At 45.8% G+C, this 13,059-nt stretch overlaps 1 protein-coding gene across 1 annotated transcript in view; it reads left to right on the top strand.

Moving 5' to 3' along the window:
• Nucleotides 1–232: 232 nt before the first annotated feature.
• Nucleotides 233–13,059, top strand: part of SLC6A6 (solute carrier family 6 member 6) — a 148,173-nt gene continuing 135,346 nt past the window's right edge. Inside the window, exon 1 of the mRNA XM_043975912.1 lies at nt 233–569. The gene's annotated coding sequence lies outside the window, so the exon portion shown is untranslated. The remainder of the gene's footprint in view (nt 570–13,059) is intronic.

The raw sequence follows: 13,059 nt of genomic DNA on the forward strand, positions 1-13,059 counted from the left end.
ATGGTGTACGAGCAAAAAGCTAGCGATCGCGGAGTGTGTGTGTGTGTGTGTGTGTGTGTGTGTGTGTGTGTGTGTGTGTGTGTGTGTGTGTGGTGTGTCTGCGCCTGTGTGTGTGCTTGTGTGCGCGCGTGTGTGCCTGGGAGGGTTGCCCGAACCCTGGCCCCTCCCTCCCTCCGTCCCCCCCCTCTCCCCCCCCCCAGTACATTCCCCGCCCCTTCCCCAAAGAAGAGGCCGAGCTGGTATTTTTCCACCCAGCAGGATGGGTGATGCTAAATGCTCCCTCATTAGACAACAGACACGAGAGGTCAGGAAGAAACCGCTTATAAATTACCGTTTCCTCCCTCGCAGCCCGGCTACTTGGACTGCGACAAGGAGCAGGACGCACGCTCCCGGCTCGCAGCGCTCTCAGACGCCGGTTCCTTGACAAAAGCAGCGGCGGCAGCAGCAGCAGCAGCGGCGGCGGCGACGGCGGCAGCGGCAGCACCAGCCACGGCGGCAGCGGCGGCAGCGGCAGGTAGCATTGTCGCGGCTGCTGGAACCCGGGCGCGGGGAGGACGAGCCGAAGGAAGGTAGGCGGGGAGCTCTGGGGGCAAAGAGAGGGGCCACGGGGAGCTAGCGTACAAGTGGGGTGACCCCGGGAGCTAGCCCAGGACGGGAGGTTCTTATTCTCCGGGCAGCTCGGAAGGGAAATCAGCCGAACCAGACAATAGCTGTGTGCGCCCCGGCGTGCGCGGAAGCGTGCTTTGTGACCCTGGCCGAGGTGCGGAACTGCCCGCCCGGCTCGGCCCCGCATCCCTCCCTGGCCACGGGCAGGCCACCCCGCAGCTCGGCCGGGCTCCTTCCTCCCGCTCGGCTCCGCTCGTCCTCCCGTTAGGTACCGCGGCTGGCCGGGTTTGCCTTGCGCCCTGGCCGCCGGTATTCGCCTCCGATGCCCTCCCGCCCCCTCCTGCCCACCTTCCTCCCACCCTACGGTCCGCCGCAGCCCCTGTTCATCGCCCCCGCCTCACATCATCTTTGCTTGAGGATAACCTCCTCCCCCCTGGCACCCGGTGCCCTAGATGGGTCCTGATCCCCCTCCCCCCTACCCAGCCTCGGCTGCATTTAGGTTTGGGGGTGGTAGCGGTGACGAGAGGAGGGGAGAAGAGGGAGGGAGGGAGGGGAGCTGGGAGTGGTGTGTGTTTTTGTTTCCCTGGTAAATTGCAATTTTTAAAAAAATGTCTTTTGATGTTGAGGGTGGGGGACGGCGTAGAGAAGGCGGGGAGGTATGTGTGGGTGAGTGGGGAGGCAGACCTCTAGTTCTGGTACGGAGAGACCCCCCTGCTCCCCAATACGGCTCGTCTGTTCGCTCCCCTTTGGCAAGGAAGCCCGCAGTGCTCTCACGGGGGGCTTTAGTGGAGGCTCTGCCCGCCTGCATCTCTGCTAGAGGGGAGGGGGAGATAGGTGGTGCTGGAGGGAGGCATCTCGGAGCATCGAGCCGGGAACCTCGGAAGCACTGGCTGCTCTTACGTGCAAGCCTCGCTTTGCGCCCACACCTCCCTCCCTCACCCCGACACATGGGTGCTTGCTTACATACTGGGGATGGTGAACAGAAGCAAGGTCTGTGACCCCGGGGATAGGACGGAGCTCTGGTCCGAGTACCGGGAGCGGGAGGTGGGAGGGAAGTTGTCTTTCTGTGTGTGGCAGATGAACTACCGAGATCAGAGCGGTCTCTCTGCCTCTCTCCACTCACCTATAATCGTTTCCTCTTTGGGGGAAGGTAAAAAGAGGCTGTCGCTCCTTAGAGACGACACCCCCTTCCCTTCTCTTTTCTCTTCCCTCCTCCCCCACCTCTGGTTTTCAAGGTGAAATGGTAGTCCGTGTTTAAGCCTGAATGTCTCCTTTCCCAAATAACAGTTTGGGTGCCGCCTGACAGAATTAAGGAGGTCACACTACAGTCCTCAAACGTAAGAAGAGGGCTTTGACAAACCCATCTGGACACTGGAGAGATTTCAGTTGCTGAGGCCAGTTTTGTCAGAAAAGGGGGGAGGCCCTCCTCGATGGATCTCAGCTGCCCCGTAGGAAGGCATTAATGAAGTGGGTAGAAGAGGAGGAGGGACGAAGCACCCGGGTGTAAGCGCTATTTTGGTATTACCAGTAGTCCCTTTGGCAAGGTGGACATCTCCAAATGCTTCACAAGCATCATGGGAAAAGGATCAGAAAAAAAAGAAACCCAACGATGCCAGCCTGCAGGCCCTGTGCCCATCTGTCCACTCTAGTTGAGATTTCTGCTACTTTAGGGTTTGTGTGAATGCGTGTGTACCCCCATGCCCATCAGCCTATTAAACCTCCCAAGATACTGGGGATGTCAGGGTTCCCAGGCACACACCCTATTTGTGATCGGCTGTCAGGATTTGTATTTCTAGATTTGGAATTCATTAAGCTGGACAACTTTTGGCAATGTGTGTGCGCAAATTAAACTCTGGGAGAAGGGTTTTCCCAAAGGATGGCGACTAGGAAGGTGATCTTTTACAGAAACTCAGGGGAGGAGGAGTTTATTTTTGTGAGAGGAACATGGCTAGCTCCTAGCAACCAGTGCCTTCCTTTGGCATTAGGAGAAGTGAGGGAGGAGGTTGGTGGGTGATGGGTGATGGTGGGAATAAAGGAATTTTATTGGAGTCTATTGAGACAGGAGAGTGAATCAGACAGATCTGGGAAGAACAGCAGGACCCTGGAAGAGGTTGGGGAGTCAGTGCTTTCTCTGGTTATTGCTGCAGACAGCAACTGGAAATTGAGTGTTACTGTAGAATGGCCAGTGAACAGAAAAGCCATCGTCTGGGAAAGGCTCGACTTTGCCATTCTTTCATGCTCCCAGAATGTATCGATAAAGGCAAAAAGCTCTAGTTTTAAGAAGACCAACTGGGGAGGGGGAGGAGTCCTAGAAAGGAAAGAGCTATTAACATTTTGAAAAGAACAGCAAGGGACTTTCTGGATGCTTTTGCTTCTGCTCCAAAATGCAATTTTATTATCGAATATTAGAATCCTTTCATTGGAGAGGTGGACGGGACTTTAGAGGTCAAATAATCCAACCCCCTCAGTTTTACAGGTGAGGAAATAGGAACAGAGAGATCTTGGAGGCAGAGTGTGAAGCGACCTGCTGTCTAGAAGATCAAAGATCTGGAGGTGGAAGGCCAGAGGGGTCATTTAATCCAACCCCCCTCCCAGATCTGTCTGATTCACTCTCCTGCCTCAATAAACTCCAATAGACTCAGTAGACTCATATGGGGAAAACAGCCCAGAAAGTCTAAGTTACTTAAACCACCAGGATTCAAATTCATGACCTTGGACTTCAAAACCTATGCTCTCCCCCCCAATACATCCCAAGGACTCTAATAGGGTGGAGCCTAGAGATTTGGGGTGGGGAATCCTGGTGGTAGTTTTTCTATTTTATGGAAGGTTGGAGTTGAAAAGGTCATCATCTGGTTCAGTGCTCTTAATTTACAGTTGGAGAAACCAAGGCCTAGAAAATAAATCATTTTCCCAAAGTCACATGGTTTATTAGTGGTGGAGTCATATTTCCTGACTGTCAGGTCAAGGCTTCCTTGTATCACATAATATGGCCTCTGAGAATTGATCTGTGTTTGGGAAAGTTGTTCAGTAGTGTCTGACCCCTTTGGGAATTTTCTTGGCAAAGATACCGGAGTGTTTTATCATTTTCTTCCCCAGCTTGCTTTACAGATAGGGAAACTGAGGCAAATAGGGTTAAGTAACTTGCCCAGGGTCACAGAGCTAGGAAGTATCTGAGGCCAGATTTGAACTCAGGAAGATGAGCCTTCCTAACTCTAGGTCTGGCACTCTATCCACTTTGCCATCTAGCTATGGTATGAATTAGTCTCATTTTTATAAGCTCAAAGAACTGAAATGATTTATCTATGGTCACAAAGCTAGTAAATGGAAAAGCCCAAACTCAAATCCAGATATCCTGACACCATTTCTAGTACTCTTTTGGTGTACTGTGCTGGGTGCCTCTGGAAGTCAGGATGTAATAGCTGAATTGGGGTTACTTTTTAGAAATAAAAAAACCACAGATGCAAAATAGACAATAATTAGGAGCACAGAATGTCAGAGCTGGTAGGAACCTCAGAGAACATCTAGTTATAGAATTCTAGAAGTAGAATTAGAAGGGGCTTCTGAGTCTATGTACTCCAACCCCCTCATTGTACAGATGAGGAAACAGGCACAGGGAGATAAGTGACTTGCCCATTGTCACACAGGTAATTAATGTCAAGAAGTAGCATTTGAGCCAATGTCCTCCAGCTTTAGAGTTACTGATCTTTCCATGGGACCATGCCATCTCCTCCCTACCCCCACTCCAGCCCCCCCCACTCCCCCCCCTTTTTTTTACAGCTTATGAAACTAAGCCTCTTATAGGCACTGGGGAAGTAGAGGAGTCACTTGGCCAAGGTCAGACAGGTAGTTATTGGCAAAACTATGACTTAAGAGACCAGTTTTGTAAAGAGTTCCTCCCTGGATTTTCCTCATTCCCAGATAGAGTTCCTTCAGTGGCAGTCATGGCTAGGTCCTCTCAGGTGCCATTCTTTTGTGCCCAGGTGACCTAGCAATTTCAATCGGCCTATACCTTGTGTAAAAAGAGGGGTCAAAGGCTGAGAGGCCTTTTGAGGGCCCCATTAATTCTCCCCCAAGTTGTACTGTTTTTTATCTGCTACTTAAAGACTGATGCCACACTTTGGGGCTGGGGGCGAGGGGGGCAGGGGCAGAGTTCCTTAAGTGAGCCCATCCCTAGAGGAAGAAAAGAGTCCCGAACAAGCAGAAAGCATCTCTTGGCTGACTCAGCCAAGGCTGTCTGGGGGTGCTCCGGCTCTCCTCTGAAATCGCCAACACTGGCAAAGTTCAAGTTTCTGTCACTTCCCTCTGAAGACGGTCAACAGTGAAAACAGCTCTTTCCGGCAACAGCTGACTCAGCGATGTTTGTCAACCCTTCTTTGCAAAAGCCTTTATTTGTGCCTGTTCCGTTGAAGACTCAGTGAGGGGTCCAGGTGTGGATTTCCAGATTAATGAGAAAAATGGCCAGGCTGGCACATGCCCTTAGTGGGAGCTGGCACTGCCTTCCCTTTGTCCCTAGTAGCAGTCACTCAGTATGATAATAAGCTGCTACTAGACCTCCCCTGAAGTCTTTTCTACCCATGGGCAGTCTCCAAACATGCATTTTAAGAGTTGCAGAGTTAATTAACTTCCCCAGTTCCCTTTGATTTTAGCCAGGAGTTAAAAGGCTAAAGTACCTAAGGTGAATTATGACCACCCGGAAGTAGGACCTTTATTTTCTCCAGCCTATCTGTTGCTGGGGCTGCTCTTTTGGAAGATCGATTGCTGATCTGTGTCAGGCCAGTATATGTTTATACCTTGCTTAGGAAAGAGGAAAGAACACAGCCCTGGGAATAAGCGGACATGGGTGCTCGAAGTCCTACAGCTGCCTTGGTGACTTCAGGCAAGTCACTTCCTCTCTCCTAAGTCTCATTTCCTCCAAATAAGGGAGGCTAGATTAGAAAATCCCAAAGGTCTCTTCTGGCTCTAACATTCTATGCTTCTGTCCTATGGTTTAGATTTTAAGTTTCTTAAGAAACGCCAGAGTCACATTTCAATTCACTGGCATGCTGGGGGAATGGGTGTTTTGGCTAATCCAACATTCTGGTTAACAGAGACCATATAGTTCCTGCATGCCTTCAGCAGTCATTAATTTAAAACCTCTCTTGTTAGAGGTGCTGTGGAGACAACAATGACTACATTAAAAGGTCTTCGCCCTGTAGAGCATCTATAGTCTATGGCAGGGATGAGATAGCTGTATAAGGGAGCAGATAAATACAAGGAAATGATGATGAGGGAGTGACCACTAACCAGCTCAGGGGGAAGGGAGGGAAATCGGGAAAGGGTTTCCATGGGTGACATGGAAAGTCAAACTCAAAAGAAGCAACGACTTCTTATGAGGTGAGGTGGTAGTGCATTCTAGGATTTCAAGATAGTTTGGTCTCTATATAACAAAGGCATGGGAGCAAGAAGTGCAATGTCAGGTTCAGGGAAGAGCAAGTCTACTGGTTTGGCTGAAATGAACCGTACATGAAAAGGAGTAAGGCACACAATGAAAGTCTTTAAATGCCAAGCTAAGGAGCATGTATTCTATCCTAGAAGCACTAGAGACTTCCAACATCCATGACATTTATTAGGCTTTTCTCCAGTACAAATTTTCTGATGGTAAGGAATGCATCTCAGCCTAAAGACTTCCTGTGACAATTATGTAGCTTCCAAGTTTTCAAAGAATTAAAATAAATAACACTAGTCTGGATCAAATGTAACTTATCTCCCACTGACAGTTTAGAAAGGCTCCATTCTTTGGGGTCATCACTTTTTTTTCTATCATCAATCATTGCAATGATTACTGTCGGACTTTTACTAAGGACTCCCCCCTCCCCCCATGGCTCTTTATTGGATAAAAGTGACCTTGAGCAATCAAAGGTTATGCCTATGGAACTCAATCTCTGGAGGGACTTAGCAAACTGGAAAGGCTTGGAATATAGGGTTGGTAATGGACTTAGGTGTTTCTTGGCCTCGGATCTGCCTGGGTACAGAAGAGTTACATTCTATACCCTCTTTTCTCTCTCCTCCCTCCCCTTTCCCAGTAAGAGAAGACCTTTAAAATACAGTCAGGCCCTCGTTAGTACAAACACTGAATCTAGTGCTAGGTTTGTGTATTTGAATTTTCATTTTGTGAAGTTAGGATTCTGTGTTTCTAGCCCAAAGGTAATATGCAGTGTGAATCTGAATAATGCAACCACTCCACGAGATTCATTGTTTGCACTAATTTGGACTCAGCTATACTGCACTAAGGTCATCTTGCTGTAGTTTGATTGATAGGATCATGCATTGGGAGTTGTAAGAATTCTTAGAGGCCATCGAGTCCAAGGCTCTCATTTTACTGACAGAAGGGGCCAGGGAAATAAAGTACAGTAACTTGGCTTAGGGGATAGAACATTGGACTTAGAATTAAGAAGACTCAACTTTATGACTTCAAATCCAGCCTCAGACACTTCTTACTTGTGTGACCCTGGGCCGGTCACTGCACGCTGTTTGCCTCAGTTTCCTCATTTGTAAGTAAATGGCAAATCACTCCAGTATCTTTGCTAAGAAAACCCAAATGGGGTCACAGAGTCAGACACAACCAAAACAACTCACCAACAACTTGCTCCAGATCATAAAGATAGTAATTCGATTCAAGAAAAATTTATTAAATGCTTACCATATGCAAAGTATTGTGTTTGGCACTGGGGAAGTAATGCAGAGATAAAAGAGAGATCCTTTCCTTGTCCTTGGTGAGCTTACATTCATTTGCCTATGGGAAGATAAAATTATCTAGGTGCCCACTCTGACTTCCTTTGGGGTCTATATTTTGTATATGAGAAGAAATAGCACAGGGCATAATGGGCTGCCAATTTGACCAATTCTTTCAATGAACAAAGATTTATGGAGTGCCCACCGTGGAAAAATCACTATATCTGAGGGCAGGTGAGCTGGGTTCAGTATTGCCCTGCCATTTCCTGCTTGTGCAAATCACCTAATTCTCTTCACCTTGGTTTCTACCTACAAGATCACTTTGAGCTCCTATGATCAGAAGCAAAAGTGTCAAACTCAGCCAGAGGGTGAACCAGATTAAAATGTCATTGGGAAATGTCTAATAACAAAATAAATGAAAATGCAATATAACATCGATGGTGTTAAATTATGGTTTTCTAAGTTAGTAAGTGACCTGGAAGAATTCTATTTGTTTGACCCCACTGATCCAAAGGCACTGTGCTTTACTAACAGCTGTCTTCACTTTCTCACTCATCCCATCTTTTCCCTGACAGTTTCAAGGATTTGCAGGTGTGCTGCACAATGGACAAGCTTAGGAGGCCCTAGTCTGAATGACTAAAATAACCCAGTTGAGATGACCAAATCGGATTGGCCTCTAATAATCCGATTACTGATCAGGATTGACCTGTAAACGTTCGATTGTTCAAGCCATTGGATCACCCCAAGGTTATGTTGAACAGGGGCAGAGACTAGAACCTAGGAGGCCAGACTCCTGAGCAGAGCAGAGGTATGGGGTCACCTGTGGGGAGAAGTTTGACCCTCAATCTGGACAGTGCCTTGGTACCTCTTTGACCCACCTCATCACCAATTTAGGTAACGTTCACATCCATTCTTAATTAGAACATAAAAAGCACTGTGGCCTAATGGGTAGGGAGCTAGCCTTGAAGACAGGGAGACTTGGGGCAGCTAGGTGGCACAGTGGATAAAACACTGGTCCTGGATTCAGGAGTTCCTGAGGTCAAATCCGGCCTCACACATTTGACACTTACTAGCTGTGTGACCCTGGGCAAGTCGCTCAACCCCCATTGCCCCGCAAAAAAAAAAAAAAAAAAAAAGACAGGGAGACTTGGTAGTATCTCTACTGAGAGGCAGTTAGGTGGCTCAGTGGATAGTGTGCTAGCCTGGAATCAGGAAGACCAGAGTTCAAGTGCAGCCTCAGGCACTTACTAGCTGTGTGACCTTGGGAAGTCACTTAACCTCTACTTGCTTTAATCCTCTGGAAAAGAAAATGGCAAACCACTCCAGTATTTCTTCCAAGAATTGGCATTCTGTGGTTCATGGGGTCCCTCTCCCCACCTAGCATCACTGACAATACCGTAGTGGAACTATTGATAAATAAAAATAAATGAGAGCAGGCCATGAAAAAAAAAATGAAAGACTATCTTGCATTAGCAATCTGTAGACCTGAATTCTAATCCAAGGTCTATCAGTAACTAGGTGACTTTGGGCAAATCATTACCCTTCTCCTTATCTGAAAAAATGTGAGGGTTGGGCTAGCTGACCTCTGAGCAACCTTTACAGCTTGGGAAAAGGTCTATGATTTATTGGTCTTATTAGATTTGCCAGTGACTACTTTAGGGAACCATGTAGGCAGATATGTGTGGGAGCTATTATTAAGAAAATAAATAAATAGCAGCTTCTTTTCTCACTTCCCCACATCTAGGACACATTTAACCTGCCTTCTTGTCTCACCTTAAACAAACAAACAAAAAAGTAGGGGAGCTTAAAAATGAATACAAGATCTTAAGAATTTTGAACCATGGTCAATGGCTGAAAGGCAAAATGAGGCCTCTTCTGGGGACTGCATAGGAGTCCAAGGTTCAGTGCCACTCGGAGAAGAGAGAAATTTTATGGAAGTGCCAGGGCCAATGCTGAGTCGCCTGCCTTCCATATCTTCTAATGAGGACCCACATTACTGCTGCAGGTCTGAACTTCAATAAGTGACCCTGTCTTGGTAACAACTGAAACCCTACAAGTTTCTTACAGGGTTCCTTGTAAATCTCTCATAACCGGAGGCCCCAGCTTGAGTCAAATTCTAGGAAAAATAAATCCATAGACAATAGAATTCTCTAAGGGGAGTCTGGCATGGGACAAGGGTCTTAATCCATAAATTCCCCACCCAATAACCAACTGCAGTCATTCTCTTCCCATTCCTGTTCTGAGCCTCCTCCTATCCCAGATCAGATCTAAGACCGCTATTGAGCAGGCGATGTTACAGCCGTCCATGATGATGACCACTGGAGGCAACAGCTTGGCTGCTCTGAGCACCTGGACTAGGTGCTAAGGGTCTTGTAGCATCTTGCAGTGGTCATAGTTCTGGACTCCAGGTCAGAAAGACTTGGCTTCAAATTATGCCTCTGTATTTTCATCTATATAATTGGGATAATGATACCTGTACTAAATCTCTGGCTTAAGTGAGATTAGGTACAGAAAGAGTTTTTGTAGCCTAACCTGGTGTAAATTCCATTTGAATGTGTATTGAGTTGATTAAAGGCATTGTGGTACTGGGGTAGGGGGATTGTCTTTGAAATTGGAAGACCTGGATTTGAATCCTAATTTTGCCACCCACAATCAGTTTGATTTTAATTAAGCATGTGAGCCTTAGTTTTCTCATGGGTAAAATGTAATTGATCTCCAACATGTCCATTCTTGGACCTCAGTTTCCTATAATGTAACTAAGCTCCAAGGTTCCTTTTCACTAAATCCAATGAGGCTACTTTTATCTTAAACAAGATTTCTTTGAAAGGAAAAAATAGTTTATTATAGGTCACAGTAAGGTTTGACACAAGCCATGTTTGAGAAGAGAGGGCTGTCAATCCCAGGATCAAATTTCCTCCTAAAAAAATAAAACAAAATCAAAACAACAACAATCCCTCATTCAATGACTTAAAAAAAAAATTAACCACTAATTATATAGAAGGTTCTGTGGGGGTACTGACACAATGTGCCCTGCCTTGAGGTTTTTTTTGTTTTTTGTTTTTTACAAAATGTAAATGTAGGTAGAAGAAATAAGATATTCCTAAATATCAATTACAGAAGAGAATATGAAATTTTCATCAAATTAATAGTAGTCCTTTCATAGGTAAACCTAGAAGGTCTCTTCATCTTACAAATGGGGAAATTGAGGACAAAGGAGGGGAAATGTATTTCTCAGAGCCGTTTGCAAACCAAATGTATTCAAGGCTAAGTCTGTACTTGAACCTTTTTCTTTCTCAATACTTTCCCCGATATGCTATTATTCTGTTTCCTTAGTCCTGCTGAGGTGCTGAAAGAGATGTCTGGAGGAGATTGGTGTTGGGGTAGGGGAGGGGATGGACTGGGAAGCTGTGGGAAGATCAGAGAAGTTTCCCTCAAGCAAAGATATTTTCCATGTAGGAGATGAAATGATACCGTGGATAAATTTGTAAACCTACAATTTATTCTCTTTTTAAAAAAACAAAACCCCAGGTTTCAATATTCCTAAGATCATAGGAATTGACCACAATTTAAGATCAAAGATTGCGATAGAGATTTGTTCTCAGCACTGACCTACAGGTATTTTAGGGGGTTCAGATCAAGGTTATACTCCACAAAGACCAGTCCAAGGTTTGGGAAATGTTTTAAACGCGTCTGATCTAAGAGAAGTCATTCTGTATGCACAGCTAGCTTCTCCGAAAATGCAGATAGAGTCCGGTATGAGCATTTGAGTAGCAGAAAGGTTGGCGGCCTTTGAAGCTGTACCAGGCTGCTCCCACTCATACTTTGAAGTTCAGAACCCAGGAACTTCAGGACTAGGTTCATTGTTCTGCACAGAAAGTAATTTGTTTCTTTGAACTTAGAAAATATGTGAGTAAAACGGTGGCATCAGTGTGATGGAACCAATTGCCTGAATATGGAAATAAGTCACAGAGATTAAAGTGCCTTGGTAACTGGCACAAAAGAGAAAACACCTTGTGTGTGTGTGTGTGTGTGTGTGTGTGTGTGTTTGTTCTTTAAAAAATATATAGGGGCAGCTAGGTGGTACAATGGATAGAGCACTGGCCCCTGGAGTCAGGAGGACCTGAGTTCAAATCTGGCCTCAGACACTTAACACTTACTGGCTGTGTGACCCTGGGCAAGTCACTTAACTTCCATTGCCTCACCAAAATATATATATATATATATATATATATATATATTTATTTATTTATTCATTAATTTATGTTTATGTGGCTTCCTAAGAGAGCCATTGTGGTATAGGGAGCCTGGTGCTATAGTGTAAAAAGCACTGGATTTTGGAATTGAGACCTGGTTTCAAATTTGGATCCAGTGTTTACTACTTCTATGATTCTGGATGAGTCATTGACCCTTTTGGGGTCTCAATTTTCCTCATCTGAAAAAAAGAAAGATAGTGGGAATTACACCCAATGATCTTGTGGTTCTCTTTTTGCTCTAAATCTTGTGACTTAATATGGACTGGCAGTCACACTTGGTGACCCCTCTGGGCCTCAGTTTCATTCTCATCTGCCCTTCCTCCCTCACCAAGTTGTTCTAAAGTGCAAATGAGGGGCAGCTAGGTGGCATAGTGGATAAAGCACCAGCCCTGGGTTCAGGAGGACCTGAGTTCAAATGTGGCCTCAGACACTTGACATTTACTAGCTGTGTGACTCTGGGCAAGTCACTTAACCCCAATTGCTTCACCAAAAAAAAAAATCAGTAAAGTGCAAATGAGGGGAGGAGAGCTGAGAAGCACAACATATATACGTATATATCTGCTTGTCTTACAGTGGCGGGGCACTGAGCCTCCAGAGTCCAGGCTTAAATTCCCCTTCTGTTGTTGACTACATGTGTGGCTTTGGGCAAGTCACTCCATCTCTGTGGGTCTCAGTTTCTTTGTTAGTAAAATGAGGGGGATTGGACTATATGGCCTCTGAGACCCCATGCAGCTCCCCAGTGATGATCCTATGTCCAATTGTATCACCACTCAATCTTTGACTGTATATAGGACTTCATTCCTTGTCATCGTGTTCCAGCAGAGTTAGAAATCCCCACTGCAGTGGTATTGCTGAGAAATGAGCTTTCCATTATGTTTTTTATTTCTTAAACCTATGGCTTTTTAGTTTTGAATGGCAGACCATCTGCAATGTCTTCTTTTTTTTGTAGGGGGGAAGCAGTTCATTACCCTCCCTTCCACTCTCACTGAATGACAGTATCAACAGAGACAGAATTTCATTACATTTACGACCTGTAACTCTGTGGTCCTGCCCATTCTCTTTGTCTTGGCTGTCTGCACATTGTGCTGGAGAGAGGATTGGGAGTTGGAAAGCATCTTCCCATTGAGAAATTTACATAGTACAGCTGGAAGTCTTAAAAAGACTTTTGAAGGAGCCAAATCAGCTGTAAATCAAAGGCAGGGAGATGTTGGAGTTGACCTCTGGCTGGCCACAAGCACAGGATTATTCTGGGTTTGAGGTCTGGGATGTGTGGGAATGGTGTTTGTCCTCTTTCTGGGGGAGCCACTGTCCATGTGGATCCAATGTCCAATTCATTTCAGTGCTGTTCAGTTCAATCATCAAACACGTATTAAATGTTTCCTTTGCATGGCTCTATGGATAGAAAGACAAAAAGTCTCAGACTTACATGAGCCTCCTTCTGTTGGGTGTACAACATATAGGCAAATAAATAAGAGCTGGCATTTATAGA

This window comes from Dromiciops gliroides, chromosome 1, assembly GCF_019393635.1.
Source record: "Dromiciops gliroides isolate mDroGli1 chromosome 1, mDroGli1.pri, whole genome shotgun sequence".
NCBI classification, from domain to species: Eukaryota; Metazoa; Chordata; class Mammalia; order Microbiotheria; family Microbiotheriidae; genus Dromiciops; species Dromiciops gliroides.